Source organism: Oncorhynchus mykiss, chromosome 20 (assembly GCF_013265735.2).
Source record: "Oncorhynchus mykiss isolate Arlee chromosome 20, USDA_OmykA_1.1, whole genome shotgun sequence".
Taxonomy (NCBI): Eukaryota; Metazoa; Chordata; class Actinopteri; order Salmoniformes; family Salmonidae; genus Oncorhynchus; species Oncorhynchus mykiss.
Genome location: NC_048584.1, coordinates 28,927,717 through 28,947,380, shown reverse-complemented (window position 1 = coordinate 28,947,380; position 19,664 = coordinate 28,927,717). Strand labels below are relative to the sequence as shown.

The following is a 19,664-nucleotide window of genomic DNA, read 5'->3' as shown; positions in this document are numbered from 1 at the left end:
AGAAAATGATAGCGACAGAGACAACCAGTGAGAGAGAGAGAGAGAAAGAGAAAATGATAGCGACAGGGACAACCAGAGAGCGAGAGAAAGGATGACAAAGAAAAAAGTGAATGGTGGTGAGAAAGATATTATAGCCTACAAGTGGTACTTGTTTATCTTCCTAATAATTATATTAGTTGAACGCCAGAGCTCATTCTAGTGTAACTCCATCCCTAATGAACCAATAAACAAACAAACACACTCTAAAAGCCTATCCGTACTTATTAATACAAATCATTTCACAGTACACCACATGCAGACACCTGTGGTGAACTGAGCCTTCGAGTATTAGTGCTTTGATCTTAAATCAAAGCACTAATAACGTAAGTATATTTTGAAACCAGACTATCACAACTCTGTGTAATCTAACATTAGATCCCTGTGCACAATATAAGACAAATGTTTTCTAACACCAGATCATACGATGAGACACACTATACTTCAGTATTCTAGCACTGACCGGGATACTCTATACTCAGATATTAGTTTCAAGACACAGACACACTATAATCCATATGGCCGAAACTCTATACTCCAGTATTTGGTTTCTGAGAGAAAGTCACTACCCCTCTACATTAAATCATTTTTACTTACACTGCACTATGCAGGCCAGTACTTGGACACACTACCAGGCCAAGACTGAGACTGAGACACGCTGCTTCATGCTTTTGAGGTAAGATATACTGTAGATGTCTAACTGATGACCAGCGGAGACCAGACATTGAATATGTTTCCCCTAATTAGAAAATATTCTGAAGTACATACTACATCACCTGTGTGATTATCAATGATGAATTTCATTTCAATGTTGGAAACAAATACTATATCACTGGAGGTAGTAATAGTTCTTCTTTAATATCCCCTGCTATATATTTATGAAAGCACATTTTTGAAAGCACACTTTTATTCCATTTTGACCTCCAAGCAAACATTAACTTGTGTTAAAAAGCAACATCATATCATTGAAACCGACTAGATTGAATTAAAATGTCTGCCATTACTTGCAGAGGTTGGAAATAGTCTGCGAGACAGAGTACATGTAACTTTGTGCCTATATTCAGACATGCATAACACCACCCATTTGACATGCATAACACTACCCATTTAATATGCATAACACCACCAATTTGATATGCATAACACCACCCATTTGACATGCATAACACCACCCATTTGATATGCATAACACTACCCATTTAATATGCATAACACTACTCATTTGACATGCATAACACCACCCATTTGATATGCATAACACTACCCATTTAATATGCATAACACCACCCATTTGACATGCATAACACTACCCATTTAATATGCATAACACCACCCATTTGACATGCATAACACTACCCATTTGACATGCATAACACCACCCATTTGATATGCATAACACCACCCATTTAATATGCATAACACCACCCATTTGATATGCATAACACCACCCATTTGACATGCATAACACCACCCATTTGATATGCATAACACCACCCATTTAATATGCATAACCCCACCCATTTGACATGCATAACACCACCCATTTGATATGCATAACACCACCCATTTAATATGCATAACACCACCCATTTGACATGCATAACACCACCCATTTGATATGCATAACACCACCCATGTAATATGCATAACACCACCCATTTGACATGCATAACACCACCCATGTGATATGCATAACACCACCCATTTAATATGCATAACACTACCCATTTGATATGCATAACACCACCCATTTGACATGCATAACACCACCCATTTGATATGCATAACACTACCCATGTAATATGCATAACACCACCCATTTGATATGCATAACACCACCCATTTGATATGCATAACACCACCCATTTGATATGCATAACACCACCCATTTGACATGTATAACACCACCCATTTGACATGCATAACACCACCCATTTGATATGCATAACACTACCCATTTGACATGCATAACACCACCCATTTGATATGCATAACACTACCCATTTAATATGCATAACACCACCCATTTGATATGCATAACACCACCCATTTGACATGCATAACACCACCCATTTAATATGCATAACACTACCCATTTGTAATAGGTCTCAGTATGCGTGTGAGTGTTGACATCTATGGGCACATGAGCTGGAGAAATTCAATGGCCTGCAATTTTGAGTGTTTCCAGTGTAATTAATGACTGTGGCCTGTCTTCTTGTTTCCAGTAAGCCCTGCTATGTTCCCTACTAACAATTCTCCGTCCTCCAGCCAGGCACCTGTGGAAGCTGGCTTGCCTGTCCCAGACCTACACACAGTCCTGGGCCCAGACCCCCAGGCCCCCAGGCCCCGGGACACCCAGAGCAGCACACCACCCCCGGACCACCGGCATGCAGTGAAACAACTGGAGCCAGCACTGGAGAGGAGAGAGCAGCCCACTGTTCACAGGTAGTTGAGTCGTGTTGCTTCCTTCTCTTCTGGCCCATCTAACCCTGGTGTCTTTTCTTCTTCCTCAGATTCATAGTTTTGTTGCAGAAAATATCTAAATTAATGTTATAGATTTTTTTTCCATAATTTTGGGGGAAATAAAAAAATATATATACCGTATGAAATTATACATGATTAAATATTGTGATTAAATAGTAAATGTAGAATAAATAAATTAAATGATATATTTCATTGAGTGGGTATAGCTTTCAAAGATATTATTTTATGTAAGGGTAAGATGAAAAAGTTTTCAGGATTTCAGGTCAGATTAAAATCAGGTCATTCAAAAAGAGCAAAAGCTATGTAACACTACCCAGCTCCCGGCTTTCCTTTCTAATGTGACTTAAAATGCTGCAAGCAAACTTCACAACCAAACCTAAGTGAATAATTCAGTGAAACACCTTAAGTCTCTTTCAAACAAATTCACAAAATCAAAGTGGTACTTACAAATAATTATGCTGGTGTTTTTAAATCAGAATAAGTAGGAAAACAACAATTAACAGAGAACGTTTTTTTCTCCCATTTGCCGGTGCGCTCTGATAGGAGGGGAAGTATCTGTTTACCTAGTGATTAGGACAATTTTACTGTTGTAGAGCAGTAAATTCAAACCATTCAGCCTGCTAGATTGCCCTAGACAACATCAGGCACTCACTCCTTGTGAACACGTATAGACCCTTGTCTAGTTTTTTTTCTCTTCATTTTTCCTTCAAAACTTAAATCAACTTTTGCATATAATTACACAGAATTCTGTATATTTTTGTGTCCATTTCCTTGAAACAAAAAAACGATTCTAAGAAGTGGGCATGTTATGGTACACAAACCTATGACACACATAAGGTATGGCTCAGATAGAAAGACCTGAAAGGCTGTCGTATTTATTCAAAGAAAATTTGCAAAAGTAAGAGGGTAAAAGAAACCTTATCCACTCTGTCTTTAAATGACTATGTTGGAGAGAGGTTCATAGTTCTGACTTGCCACGTCGTCAAAACATTATCAAATAAATATTATGAGTTTGAAAAGTTCCTCTTATGCAAAAAGTGGTATTGTGGTTATGTCTGACTGTCTCACTCTCCACTCTGAGGTGGAATATTCAATTATGAGCATAATCTAGAGTCCAAAACAGAGGGCTGGGTGATTTTACTATGGTGTTGAATGCATTTATCTCTGCAACAGAAAAAACCTCTCTTCTACTGTTTTTGCCAGTTAGTCAATGCCTCGAAATTTCAGAGTGACGCTTTGGCTCTATGCCATGAAGGCCCTGAAACACGCTACACAAGAACACATACATGTGTGTGCGTTTGCGTGTGTACCTTGAGTTCTGGACAGTGTCCCCGTTGCCAGAGAGGGATGTAAGCAATTACCAATTCTCAAAACACTACTTTACCGTAGTTAAACATATTACACGCCTCTCACCGGCACCCTTGTCCATTCCCCTCTCAATTCAGCTTGTGAAATATGGACACTCACACAGCACAAGTTATTTTACTACAATCACAACCTGCCTGCAATTAACCAATCATCATCATCATCATAGTCATCATCATCATCATACACATGCAAAACACATGCTGCACAAGAGTGCTGAACACCTAGGCCTAATTAACACCATACAATGTTAGTTTGTTTTATTTTCATGTCATTTTTCTTTAAAATGTTGTGTTTGAAGCTCACCAAATATGCAGGCAATGTACATTATCTAGTTGGGAAAGATTTATTGTGACATTATATGGATATGGATGGAATGGGAAAATTAAGCTATGGATACAATTATTGTCTTAAACCTTACGGTAAACAAATATCTGTAGAAACTCTCTGTTAATGTGTGTCTTTACTGAAAAGGTATTACATGGTAGTTCTGGGCCTATAGTTACCCATAGTTCTGGGCCTATAGTTACCTATAGTTCTGGGCCTACAGTTACCTATAGTTCTGGGCCTACAGCTACCTATAGTTCTGGGCCTATAGTTACCTATAGTTCTGGGCCTACAGTTACCTATAGTTCTGGGCCTACAGTTACCTATAGTTCTGGGCCTATAGTTACCTATAGTTCTGGGCCTATAGTTACCTATAGTTCTGGGCCTACAGTTACCTATAGTTCTGGGCCTACAGTTACCTATAGTTCTGGGCCTATAGTTACCTATAGTTCTGGGCCTACAGTTACCTATAGTTCTGGGCCTATAGTTACCTATAGTTCTGGGCCTATAGTTACCTATAGTTCTGGGCCTATAGTTACCTATAGTTCTGGGCCTATAGTTACCTATAGTTCTGGGCCTATAGTTACCTATAGTTCTGGGCCTACAGTTACCTATAGTTCTGGGCCTATAGTTACCTATAGTTCTGGGCCTACAGTTACCTATAGTTCTGGGCCTATAGTTACCTATAGTTCTGGGCCTACAGTTACCTATAGTTCTGGGCCTACAGTTACCTATAGTTCTGGGCCTACAGTTACCTATAGTTCTGGGCCTATAGTTACCTATAGTTCTGGGCCTACAGTTACCTATAGTTCTGGGCCTACAGTTACCTATAGTTCTGGGCCTACAGTTACCTATAGTTCTGGGCCTACAGTTACCTATAGTTCTGGGCCTACAGCTACCTATAGTTCTGGGCCCACAGTTACCTATAGTTCTGGGCCTACAGTTACCTATAGTTCTGGGCCTACAGTTACCTATAGTTCTGGGCCCACAGTTACCTTAGTTCTGGGCCTATAGTTACTTATGGTTCTGGGCCTAAAAAAGTTAGTGTTAGTCAAGGGTGTCCTCAGACTGTGCTCTGTGGAAAGGGATGTTAGACAGTGGTGAGCAATAATAACCTTATTTGTGCCAAACAGCCTCTCTCTCTCTGTCCAAACAATATAAAAAAATATCAGAGACTGAATAGATAGAAAAAGCGATAGATAGAAAAAGAGAAGATAGAACACAGGAAACAGGCAAAGCAGTGGAAGAACTCCAGATCTTCAATTTATGGACAAGAAGTCCCATCAGGGTCTCATGCCATTGGATAAAGCATTCTGCTTGTCAATGAGCAATTGCAGTCATTGAATAAACTGACCTTCACTGGATAAAATGAAACTAAACTGAATAGAAACAGAAACTGAAATCAATTCCTGAAATCATTTCCCTTGGAAAAACAAAACAAACATAACATCATCTGTAAGTGTCTCTACTACTGAGGTTGGTCTTTGCTCTGTTTGGGATTTTGTGCGGTTTGGATTTTGGGATCATGGGGTTGGTTGAGTAACAAACGCATCCTTTATGAGAAGACAATCAGTATTGGACATCTATTAAAATGGCCTATTCTGACATCAACTTCAGTGCCGCTTGCTGGGATGTATGTGACCTCAAACTGAACCTGTCCATCGTCCTGTCTCACTACCAAACCCTCTAGAAGTGGATCCATGCTGCAGGCTGGCGCTTTCTCTCCATTCCATGCCATCGACAGCCTTTACAAAGGGGGCTGTCTGCCCAGGATTCTCCCTGTGACTTTCAAGGGACTCTCCCATGTCAGGACCTTCTACCTGTCCTGTGAGTCCAATAAGTGTTACAATTCATCCCTTTCATCCAACACATTCAGTGACCTGACTAATCTGGAGACATTGTCCATTGAGAACCACAGGCTTTCTGTGATGGACCAGATGCTTTGGGAGGGATCCCTCTTTTGAAGGAACTCACAGTCTACCAATGTACACAGGAGATGTCTGATTTACTATGTAGGATAGTCAATATCAGGGGGGAGATTTTTTTTTATTTTTTATTATTATCATTTTTTTGTTGGATAAACACTCCAAACAGCCTACCTGACTGCTCGGAGGCGTCCGCATGGTCCTAAAGCACACCGTTGCCTCGTTTGGTATCACATTCCAATGATAAAACTGTGGGGGACAAAAATGCAATTTCAAAATGTGGGGGGGACATGCCCTCCCCATCCCCAGTGAACGTTGTGCTCCTGGTCATTAACAAGCCTTTCACTCAGAGGAAATAGTCATTTTGAGACACCAGAGCTGTTCTTGAATTTCCTTATTTCTATCGTCTGCAAGAAGTAGACTTTGTCATGAGCGTGTCATATAGTAAGGGTGCATTCAGATACTATGAAAACATCACAGCTCTGATTTTGCCTGACATTGATGACTGACAGACACAGCTTCTGCAGTCGGGGATCAGTAGATTGCGTTCTTTTGAATTCGAAGAGAAAAGCTTTTCCTTTGGTTCTGTTTGTGCGACAGTACACAAACTCTCAATAACAAAACTTGATTTAAGGAACCATAAACTTGGCAACTACTCACTGTCTGCAGTGAGAAACTGTCAGGGGATAAAGGAGCTCACCATTTTTGCTAGAGATAGTGGCAGCATCAAGTAGGGCTACAGTAGATCCATTATTTGAAGAATCTCACTGATGTTACAGTTCTTTCAAACGTATCTATCTAACGTATCCCTCACTTCATTTTACTTTGTGACACTCAGAGCAGTCCTGTCCCATGGCTGAAGAGATTGTCCTTGCATGTCTCTTTCCAAACATCACCTCAGAGCATTTCAGTTGCTTGAGAAATCTGGAGTGGCTAGACTTAGGAAACAATGGCTTAACCACTATTGTAGACTTAACATTTAAGGGACTGGGTAAATTGAGTTTCTTAGACCTAACATTAAACATGATCTCTTACATTACAGACAATAGTTTCCTTGGCCTGGACAGCTTGGAGACCCTAATGTTACATATCACCACATCTGCATTCATCCACCTCACTTTGCTGAAGAGCGTACATTTATGAGACTTTCTCCCTCCTCCCAGTGAGGTCGAGACCAGCGTGATTTGACATTTATATTTAGTGCCTTCCCTCAAGGGCTGACCCATTTGAACATTTCCTCCATTAGATACCCCCTTATACCATCATCTTTGGCAGCAACAGCACCCTAAAATCAGGCCTCGCCCTTCAGCTTCTTACTCAAACTATATCCTTCCAGGACTGCTGGAGGCCATTCTTCCAGTCTGTCGTCAGCCTCACGGCCAAAATGGATCAACTTCTATGTGGGCATCACATTTAAAAAATGTATTTAACTAGGCAAGTCAGTTAAGAACAAATTCTTATTTTCAATGACAGCCTAGGAACAGTGGGTTAACTGCCTGTTCAGGGGCAGAACGACAGATTTGTACCTTGTCAGCTTGGGGATTTGAACTCACAACCTTCTGGTTACTAGTCCAACACTCTAACCACCCTGCCACCCCATTGCTGGAAGGTACCTCACATCCCTGGAGTACTTTGACTTCCAATCACATGTCTCAGCAGAGTCTGTGGACATGTCTGACCTGAACATGCTTGTGCAGCTGGGGTTTCTGAAGCTGAAGGGAGTGAACTTCATTATGCAACCAGGGCTGGCCACCATGTTCCACAACCTGTTCCAAAACCACAATAAAATGTTATCCAAAACTTGAATAGATACTCAGAGGCTGGACATGGGCTATGTCCTGTTCCTCTGCACCTCCCTGGACTTGTTCCTCTTCATGCTAGTGGTCCTGCTCCATCCGCTGGCCAGGGACTACCTGCTGACCCTCGGCCACATCACCCGCTGTGGATGATGTTTCCTCCGGGGCAAGATTCCTCATCTGCTGAAAGTAATTCATTAATTCATTTCATTTTATTAGGTATTCTTATATAGGTTATGAATAAAGAAACACAACCACAGACACACAAATGTGTAAAATAAACTATTTATCACAGGCTAATTTTCATATTAGTAAAGAGGTCAAATTAGATTTAAATACCTACATTAGTAAAATATACAAGAGATTATCGGCCCGAATTATAACTCTACCTCTTGTGAATATCTAAAAAGTTGAATATGGACCTGGAGTCAACAACCCATAATATGCATGAATTTGTTTGGTTAGTTACAGCTTATCATTGGCATCATTGAGTGCAAAATAATGAGATTGGTAGTCCACTGACAAAATGGTAATCTCCTGTTGCCACAGGGTGGGAGAGAAGGCCAACTAGACGTGTGGCACAGGAGCACAGCTTGAACCTTGGCATGTTGTACTGTATAACGCCTCCATTATTTACCATGTGGGACGGGAATCCGCCACATGCTTGGAATGCCTGCCCCAGGATGGACAGGAAGCAGCTTCCTCAGCAGAGTGGCTGTCCATCTATATGATCCCCACTAGGGATTCCATCCCACTGCTGCCGCCAATGGACAGGGTCAAATTCTTCTTTACAGTAACACAGGGGAATGTGTGTATTGCTGGCCATGGTGGCAGAAGCCCCTACAGCCCAGCGGTCTGCCAACTGACACTAGGATAGAATGGATACATGCGAGAGGAAGGCTCAGTGTGCCTTTCAGAGGTGCACATTTGACTTGGGACATGTCGTCCCCCCTTCCCCACACACATTCCGAAATTGTATTTTTGTCCCCCACCAGTTTTATCATTGGAATGTGATGCAAAACGAGGCAGCGGTGTGCTTTAGGACCATGAGGACGCCTCCGAGTGGATGGGTAGGGGAAGTCAGTTTGGAATGTTCATCTGACTGGATTTTAAAAAATAAAATAAAAATATCCCCCCCCACTTCTAAATCCAAAGTTGCACCCCTGGTGTCTTTTATGATGACTTGAGTGAGCACTGAGCAGGAGGCCTGATTAACCAAAGATGAGAGGCAGGCATAGTGGGTAATTACCTTGAAGAGAAGCTGAGGGCTTCATTACAATATCACAACAAACAATTATTCTCCTCTGGGGTAACCCTGAGAAACATGGCACACACCAATCAAACCTAATGACCAATACTGAGACAGTCAGGAACATGTACTGCTAAACATATTCACACTATTAGAAACCTTAGCATTGACATACAGTAGGGACACATTTAGGCCTGTATATCATGCTCACAAGTCACAACCACTTTAAAGATCAGTACTTGACCAGCTACAGTAATTCCCATCTCGTTCCAGAATATTAATAATTATGATTATTATTATTAGTAGTAGTAAATAATAATCATTACTATTATTATTATGTGAAAGATAATGCTAAAAAGTATTATTATTATTGTGGGAAAGATAATAATAATAACAATAATAATGTAATTCATGTCATTATACTCTAATGATATAATTGTTATGGTTGTGTAATTGTTGCTGTCATATTCAGATGTTTCTGCTTCTCTGGGAAGACATGACCTTGAATGTTATAACTCATTAAAACTGTGCATTTTATTATCGTGATAAAAATACATTGTTCAGCATGTTTAGATCAACATATACATGCATCCTTCTTCCTTCGTTTCGAATTAATATCACACTTTTTTCCCATTTAAAAGGTTAATCTAAACATTTAGCAAAATAAAGTATTTATTTTAATTTTTTAATCCATTATACCCTGATGTATTACTGACGTTTGTTTTTTATTAAATTGGTAGCCGAATTGTTCTAAGTGAATATAATTCAAGTGCACAACTTCGTTTGAAATAATTGCATATTTTATTGTGCGCTAGATTAGTTTACCGTCGCATCTATGGTTATACAATATATTTTGAAATTGAATTCATGTAAACTTCAGTGTCATATTCAATATAGTAAAAACTTCGAGATTTCATGACACCGGGATGTGAAATATGTCGTTAGCAGGGTTTAAAGGATTATGGTTAAGAAGGCATATAGCAGTGAGTGAATAGTCACCGCAAAGGCTCTGTCTCATACACCTTGTGCACTATCTGGACTTGAACACTTCATTCACGAATTCGTTTAACTGTGACAGCCAGAGAATTCATTTTAGGGCCACGGGTAACTCGGGTAGACCCATGCACGAGCAACTGTATGATGACTGTAATGGCCAAAATATTGTGTTTCTTCAGTTGGTGATCTGTGTAGAAATGTGTTTATCAAAAATACATTTCTTATTAAATATATAACTCTATTTTTACATTAGCTAAGAGCTATGATATAAAAAGAGTAGCCATTGATTTGTAATAATGGAACCTTGTGTTCATATCAAAATATGCTACATCATTTTCTAAAAATAATTATCTGATGATACTATAAAAAATATTGTTAAATTGATTAACTTTACAACTTCTGGGAAAAAGTATGATTCTCAAACACCATGACTTCAGCTACCGACAACCAAACCCTGCTACACATTACTGTCATTATGCAGACACTCGCCAGAACAGTTGTCAACCATTATGATTAATGAGACTCACACTTGGAGAATTGTTTTAACATTGCATTTTATTATTAATGCATTATCAAAGACAGAGAATTACATTTTTCTCTGCCCCTGGCACGCACACACACACACACACACACACACACACACACACACACACACACACACACACACACACACACACACACACACACACACACACAAAGAAAGAGAATTGGCATTCCTCTCTCTGTATGATGGAATCAAATGGATTCAAAGAGGGCTGACCAGAGGTCCATTTTATGACTCTCTTCACAATAAGCCCACGTTTCAATTGTTTCACTAACAGTTTTTAAAACACTACACACACTAGTGATTTAAACTATCAACATAAGTATATTTGTCTCTTTCTCTCTTTCTCTCTTCCACCTTTTCTGTATCATCTGTAGTGAATTAAGTGTTGGGTTTCAAGGCTAAGGTTGCCTGGACAAATCCTCCCATTTTTTTTCTGTCTATCTCTGTCTCTGTCTCTGTCTCTCTCTCTCTCATCAAGAGGCACATGCTGGTGGAGTCAGTGAATCCTCGTTAGAGTTAATCCAGTGAAGACAAGGCCACATTGGTTTTAATTAGTCCGAGGCGGCTGGATGAGGGGAACAGGACCGGACCAAGGGGGTTCAGGAGAGCGCTCGAAGGGGTCCGTGGGGGTGCAGCACAGAACAGGACCTTAATTCAATTTGAGAATGTCTATTTTGACAGAAGCAAAGAGTTACAAGGGGTGGCAGGAGAACCTACTGTAAGGGTCCCAGATTAGGAACACAGCACCACATTGTATCGGGCTCAGATTAGGAACACCCCTCTCCTCACGAAAGAACAATACCTCAGCTCAGTTAGTAGATTAGATACAAATCATTACTGTAAAGGCATTGTGGTGTCAATTAAGTGTTTCCAGATATGCCATAGAAAATACAGTATTTGGGCTAATATTGGAGGGCTAATATCAATAACATGAAGTCAATCTCTCCTGGCTCAAAGTAGAGGACACTTGTTTTTGTGAGAGGAATTCACATATTGAAAGCACCAAACGGTATGTTCAAACAGCTAACACACTGCTCAGACACCCATACATACCCCACAAGACATGCCACCAGGGGTCTTTTCACAGTCCCCAAGTCCATAAAAAACTCTGGGAAACGCACGGTAAAATCAGATTTAAAAAACGGATAAAACAATACCTCACGGCACAACGTGTGTGTCTCTCTGTGAAGAGACACACACAAACACACGCATACACACACTCTAACACACACACTAGACACACACACATTGTAATATTGTATTATTGTAGTATTGTACATTTTATATTGTAAATGTGTAATATTCAAGTAAAGATGTAATAATGTATTGTATGATATATAGTTATATTTATGATGTAGGCGGCTGTTTTGTTTAGATGCAACAGTTTTTATTCATATTTGGACCCCAGGAAGAGTAGCTGCTGCCTTGGCTGTAGCTAATGGGGATCCTAATAAATACTAAATATTGTCTTATTTCTTGGAAAGCATTGTAGCAATATCCCATTGTAGTTCAGTTCGAGTTTTGCCCTTGGGGACGATTCTAATTCACAAGAAGGGGGTCCATTGTCTGCTGAAATCCATTATACGTGAGCAAACGTATCCTATTTAAGTACTTTAATATGTAACAAAAATAGAACATTCTGAGAATGTGGGCAATTAATCCAATATCAGCTCATAACATGTATTTAAAATGCATAATACAATCAAGTGGTTTAAACTATTTCAGAATTACAGCAAACAACTGCCAAATGGAAACACCACTGCAATCCCTTATTGCGCATTGTTGAACAATGGTAATAAAAAATATCAAAATCAATAAACCTAGAGATGAATTTAGTGTGTAGTATAATTACAGATAAAAGCCTATGGTGAGTCGGAGCGAGTAGTGAGGTTCTCCACAGAGACCCAAGGCAATATGTTGTATATTTGCATACAGCTGGTGGAGAGTGAGTGAGTAATAATTGTGCATATTAAATAACCCCCTAGGTGTGCTGTATGCATCCACCCTCAGCGTTACTGTGTACTATGGGGAAAAACACTACACACAACCCCCACAACACAAGGAGAACCACCAGCAATAGAAAGTTGTTTTTTAATATTTTTGTTTTAATCATATCCCAAACCTTACCTTAACCTTTCTGAGTTAATGCCTAACCTTAAGAATTCGAAGATAATGCCAAAAACTTAATTGGAACAACTTCTGAATTTGACATTTGAAAATCATTAACATTTAATTCTTGGCATGAGACTGTGAGAGCTTGTAGCTCAGAGGCATGGTTGTGTAGATGCTAGCCTATCTTTTTCAGATAAATTACCATTTGATCTGCTGGTTTCCTGCCATTGATCAAACCCCATACGACCACTCAGCTGATAGACCGGGAGAAACCTGATCAGGAGAAAGTGGCAGAATGAAAGAATGAAAGGAAGGAGAAGAGTCACCACAGCACCTCCTTCCCCCTTCCCTTTCCATGTGTGCTTATCTTTAAACCTCATCAGGCGTAGACAAAGCTAAAATGCATCTATGTTTCATGATAATCTTTAAAGGAATTCTTCTAAATGTGTATCTCCCTTCTTCCTGCCATCTCACTACCCTGGGTGCTAATTTTCAAAAATCAATATTTTTCTCTTCTCCAGTCCCTCTCCAGCATGTTTCCCTTTCTCTCTAGCTGGCTCTAGCTGTATTCCTCTATGTTTCTGTGTCAAATGGAGGATGTCAGGTCTACCACCAAAACTGAGTGTCAGTCATATAACGGAGACTGTTTACACTTACACCCTCAGTGCCATAACATGCCTCCCCCCCAGATGGGTCTGAGTGACAGTCACTCCACTGCCCTAGCCTGGCGGGAGGGCACAACCTGACCCATCTGGTTCTAATCGCCCCAAAACACGGATAGGCAATCCGCTCGCTAGGTCTTGTCCTTGCCAAGAAACCTGCTAAATCGCAGCTTTCTCTGTCCATATCCACTGAGGTGGCAGGCCAATTTCTGTGAAATTAAAAGATACATAAAAACAGTCTCATACACTGTTCAGGAGACGTAATATGACAGATTTGCTTTCTGTCTGGACTATCGTGAGGCAATTTTACTTTGAAAGAAGAAATCATTAGGCCTATTTGTAAAATATCTCAATCACACCATAGAAGCCAACATTGCAACTCTGAAAGTAAAATATTATTTTTTAAGTATTGCCCTGCATAGCCACAGATTTCAAATGTATCACGGCTCACGTAAAATCATCCCACTAAGCCATTTAGTCAATGTAACAAACATACAACTATTCCTTTGCGGTTTTCGATTACATGGCCTACATTGCATATTCATGTTCAACTGTTTCTGTACATGTCACTTCTGTGGAAGGGAAAGTATTCCCTGTTATATAACCTAAATAGCCTAGAACTATTGTATATTGTGAAACAGATTCTGATTGGCCTCTTAGCTTGTTTTACTGTTACTAACTATCAGATACAACCTCATACTTCTAGATCTGCTTTAGGCTAACTTTAAAGATCCAGTTCAAATGGTTAGTTCATCAACCATACCATAAAGTCGTAAAAAAAACAATTGAATGTTTACTTGTGTCAAAATCTATGTATGTTATACAGAGACAATAGATACCCTGACAAACCAAGCAAGACTGATCATCAACAATTGGTCTAAGTAACAAATCTAATGACAATACATGAAACCCCATTCCTAATCTTTACAACACTGTTTTGTTTTTTATAGTAAGTTGAATGCACCTGGTAAAACCAAACTTTTTTCACTTCCAAGCCATGAGTAAAACAGTGGAGGAAGAGGACGAGAGACTGAGGTGTTCCATGCAGGAAGCTGGATCAGTGCGGAGAACAATAAATACCTGGCTGAAGCTGGAGATTGGGGGTGGGGTTAGCTGGAGGTGTGATGTTAAGAGTAGGCCTCACCTCTTATGCCCAAGGTGGCCTCTCTCTGCTGCCAGCTGCCATGGAAACAGAGAACATACAAGTCAAGTGAGTGCCATGTCACATTGAAATAAAGAGACCCTAATATTTGACATAATATTAGCAATTTTTATTGTTCAACAACACAAAAAAGTCATCAGTAGCCTAATCCTACTTCCTGCAGCATCATATCAATTGGTGTAGGCCTATAGTTACTGTAACCTAGACCTATGCCCATCTAAAAACCTAGGAGTTTATGCCTTTAGCAGGCCAATGTAGGCAAATGAGTTAATGAGCTAGGCTACATCGCTTTGCCTTTTTTATGCAGTGAGTGACCAAATTCTCTCTATTGTATCTATATATATGCCTGCATGGAAACAGGCCTATTGTCTAGTCTGCCAAATCATTCAAATGACTTGATTGGAATAATATAAAGCTTGAAGTAGATATATATCAGGCTACAACATTATTTACCCAAGTAGCAAGGTTTCTATCCAATTGGGGACAGATTTTCGAATATTGTAGAATCACGATAAAAACAGTATACGCATTTTTTCCAACAGATATGTGTTTCCGTCAAATATTTTTTTTGAGGGAAAAAAACAATGCGTTATGACGTAGTGCACACAAAATGTACTTTTTCGCTTAAGTTTTCATGTACCGAATAAAAATCTGAAGTTGAATATGTTTCCATTGCAATAGCTTGTCTCAAAAACTGTTGCGTCAAGTAGAACATTTGCCTACTCTGGTCTTGGAATGTGCGCTCTAGCCAACAGCTGGCAGATACAGTACTAGTCGTCTGTTAGGCTGTGCCAGTAGGCTAGTCTACATGATGAGATTAATATGGATATTGAGCGAGAATATTTGTCTTTGTCAAATGGCAGTCAAGCATCAATCATCATGTCACTAGAATAAGATCCTCTGTATTTATTGGAAAGGAGCATCACGATAACCATCAAGCACATTCACCATATTGTGAAGTTCATCATTATTTATTTAATATGTAGCCTAATAAACTGCATTGTTTCCCAAATTCTAGTGGGAGGACTACACACTATATCATCGCATGACTCCAAATTGTCTTCGATATGATGGTTATTATATCAATATTTTCGCATAAAGGAGTTTCCACCGCCATTTCTTGCATAATGCATTTTACGACACAAAAAAATCGATGTCAAATGAACAATTATATGTTGGCATTTATAAAATTGTACCGAAACTTCCTGTTTGACTTTACTCTCATAAAACCTCTAGATGTGGTTTGTGATGGGCAAAAAAGAACATCTCTGTAGAATATTTGAAATGCATAGCCTGATTGTCCACCAGGGCAGGCGGGAAGTCGTGTCTACTCACCTCGCCTTTGAATTAACTCCTGGCTCTAGCCAGCCAGTATCGAGGTCGACGCTGCAACTTGAAAGAACGGTACCAAATGATGACAACATATCAATGTTGGATAACACATGACAAGACAGGACTGATGGAAACAGAACATTTGTCAGTAAACTTCCCAAATGTTGACAAAACAAAGGTGGGATATTTAAGGATGAGAGAAATGGCGATGGAAACGCCATTATGCGAAACTATTGATAGGCTATAATAACCATCATATCGAATTAGACTTGGAGTTACGCGAAGATATTATGTTGTCCTCCCACTAAGACTCGGGAAAACATGCAGTTTATTAGGCTAGATTAAATAAGTTATGATAAACTTCACAGGGTGATGAAAGTGCATTGTGATGAGCTTGATGCTCCTTTCCAATAAATATCTACGGTCCTATTGTGGTGACATGATGAGCGAGGTTTGGCTGCCGTTTGACATCTCGCTCTCATCATGTAGGTAGCCTAACCACACCGTATCTGCGAGCTGTTGGCTATAGAGCGCGCATACCAAGACCACTGATTTTCTACAGCAAGATTTCTTCTTAGAAAACCATTAGTAGAGTTCAAAATGCGACTGAAACCCATTTAAATTTAACTGCAAATGTTATTTGTATGTGCCCTACGTCATCACGCACAGACTGTTATCCGCAACAAGTCCATTTAATTTAAACACATCTAGTTGAACCATGCAAGCCTAGCTACTGTCTTATCACTTTGAAGGGAGAAAAAATATTATGATGAGGCTAAATTAAGCATGAAAATCCACGCATTGTGGTACGCACGTGGTCCCAAAAATAGGCATAATGTGGTCTGAAGCATAGGCTACAGGTTGTGTTCTTGAGTGTCTGGTCGATTTAAAATAGCCTTTCTACTGTGTCAAATAAATTAAACTTGAAACAGACTCATCTTTATCTAAGGCCAATGTAGTTATAAGAATAGAACTATGAATGTAGGTTATACTGTACATTTTTCTTGAGTGAAAGTCAACGGACAGACTATGCACTGAGCATGCATGGACTAGAAGCTTCTGCACAGGTAGTCATGCATATTATTCAAGAAGGTATAGTTAAAATGTTTGTTCCCAGTTTTTGGCCATTTGATGCACTGTCTTAGTAGGCTACCACAGTAGATTGCAGCATGCATTGCAATGGATATAAATAATGAATGCCATTGTCTTTCCTCTCTCCATATGGTGGATTTCTTTGTGACAAGTTGACATTTATAAAGGGTAATCCCTTATTTTAGTCTTTCAGTATTTAATTCCTCGTTCTTTCTCTCATGGAGTTTCATCCCCTGTCTCCTTCTGAGTTGAGGAATAGGCTACAGACAGAAAGCTTTTTGCAGGGTTTAGATGTCTTGAAAAACAACTCAATGTAGACAGAGTACCCAATAAAGTGGCAGTAGATAAGCCAGTGGTGGGCGTGAGTTGGGCTCTTCTGACTGTGAAGACACTGAATCCTGGCTTGGCCGAGATGAGGATGAGCTGCACTTCACCAAAGCTCTCTGTTCCTAAAATAAACATCTGCTCTGCTGATAAATTATGTGTGTGTGTGTTTGTGTGTGTGTGTGTGTGTGTGTGTGTGTGTGTGTGTGTGTGTGTGTGTGTGTGTGTGTGTGTGTGTGTGTGTGTGTGTGTGTGTGTGTGTGTGTGTGTGTGTGTGTGTGTGTGTGTGTGTGTGTGTGTGTGTGTGTTGAGGGAAGAGAGTAGAATCTTTGTCTCACAATCCCTTATTAACTAGCATTTTATGAACTGTGATTTCACATCAGCATAACAGACAAAGAGTTGCCTGAGGGAGGTGTTGGTGCCTCCTCGACTCCATATTTACTATATTCTGAGATAATAGACTGATAATGAATTCACTCCGAGTCAGAAACCATTTTTAATAAAAGATCAATTCCATCTCACACTCAGCTATTGCCATGTGTGGCCTGCCATCCCTCTCCTCTGGGACTGAAAATGCAATCTGATGACATTATCTTCCCTTTCTAACAGTTATTGTTATTTATGTTGTTATTACAGGTTTTCACAGCGGATGAAACGACATCTACTGTGTGACTAAGACATGCAGAAAGGAAACCATTGAAAAAATTGAATGAGGTGAGCTGAATTATTTATTATGCAATGCAATGATATTATTGTAATTTGTCCAGAGTACTGAATTACACACACACGCACGCATGCGCACACACACAAAAACACTTGTTTAGAAGTGAGAAGGGGTGAACAGCTCCTAAGTGAGCAGCCTCCATTAGAGAGGTAATACAACATCTTTCTCAGTGAGGAGGGACACTGCTCATCATCGCCTAGCATTGGCTTTTGCATTACTGATTTGGGACCAGAGATTATATGGGTCAACCTATTCTATGAGGAGCAGAAAGCAAAGTAAAGAATAACTTAAACACAATGTAGCACTGAAACCCTATGTGGAACATAAATCTAATATAGTTACTTTGAGTTACGTCCCTGACCTCACTTGCCCAAATTCTAACCAACTGTATAAATGGATTACAGTGTGTGTAAGAACTTACGCAGTGTTGGTCACCCTTGGAAAATGTCATTTTCCTATGTAAATAAATGATTTAATGTAGTGCAACATTTCCCTTAATTCCCCTCGAAAAACTTTCTGCGAACCAAAAGTTATACAAAGGAAATGGGGTGATTTTATTTTCCATCCTTGCAAAATAATTGCTACATTATTTGTTGAAGGTAATAAATGTCATGCCCAGAACATGACTTTTTATACCCATGACCAATCTATATAACCAATGCTACCCATTGGTCCTGAAAACACATAGAAACATGTAGTAGCCTATTGGATAGGAATAGCCGATCACGAAGCAACAGACACCAGAGCTCTCGCTTCTCACATTTCTCCACAGCTATTCAAATCTCCCATAAGGCCCATTATTTAGGCTGTTAGCTAAACTCTGCTAATTCAGCCTTTCCTCTGAAAATAAAGCAGGGCATAATTGAAAGCTTCCAGAGATCACTGTGGCATAAAATCAAAAGGAAGCTGTTATAATGGTCATTACTTATTGGGATATTTCGCTTTTTATGTTTAAATTCTGAGCAGTTCATATTTCCCATGTGATAAAAATAAATGGTATCATCTCATATGACACTGGTTCAAAGGCAGTAAATTAGATAGCAACACCAAGGGTAGTAGGTTTGATTGCTTCTGGGGCCACCCATACGTAAAATGTATGCACACATGACTGTACTGTAAATTGCTTTGTTAAAAGCGTCTGTTAAATGGCATATATTATTATTTTTATTATGATATATTAACCCTTTACACTCGTGGGAATTGGCCTAAATGGGCTAAATTGAAATGTTTTATAGAGAAGAATTATAAAAAGCATAGGGAACAATTTGGAGATAATGGGAAAATTATTAGACCAAGATTCACCTGACATAAGACTGAATCGAAACATTACACTGTTGATTTTATGTGCATTTTACATTTACTGTACATTTCGCCGCATTTGTCGATAACAAAATCTGAAATACTCTGGATACATTCAGTAATATGATAAGAATAATCCTGGAAAATGTGGGGTAGGTGCAACAAAAGTTTTAAAAAATGACCAGGGTTTGAGTGACAGGACTAACTGATGTCCCCAAGTGGCCACACACCA

At 39.5% G+C, this 19,664-nt stretch overlaps 1 long non-coding RNA gene and 1 pseudogene across 1 annotated transcript in view; one reads left to right on the top strand and one right to left on the bottom strand.

The window, feature by feature from the left end:
• Nucleotides 1–641: 641 nt before the first annotated feature.
• LOC118941999 lies at nucleotides 642–6,235 on the top strand (annotated as a pseudogene).
• A 4,493-nt stretch (nucleotides 6,236–10,728) lies between these two features.
• The window catches only part of LOC110499307, a 44,475-nt gene continuing 35,539 nt past the window's right edge, over nucleotides 10,729–19,664 (bottom strand). The window contains exons 4-5 of the long non-coding RNA XR_002469936.2: nucleotides 14,580–14,678; nucleotides 10,729–13,708 (exon numbers count right to left, since the gene is read on the bottom strand). This is a non-coding gene — a long non-coding RNA (uncharacterized LOC110499307). The remainder of the gene's footprint in view (nucleotides 13,709–14,579; nucleotides 14,679–19,664) is intronic.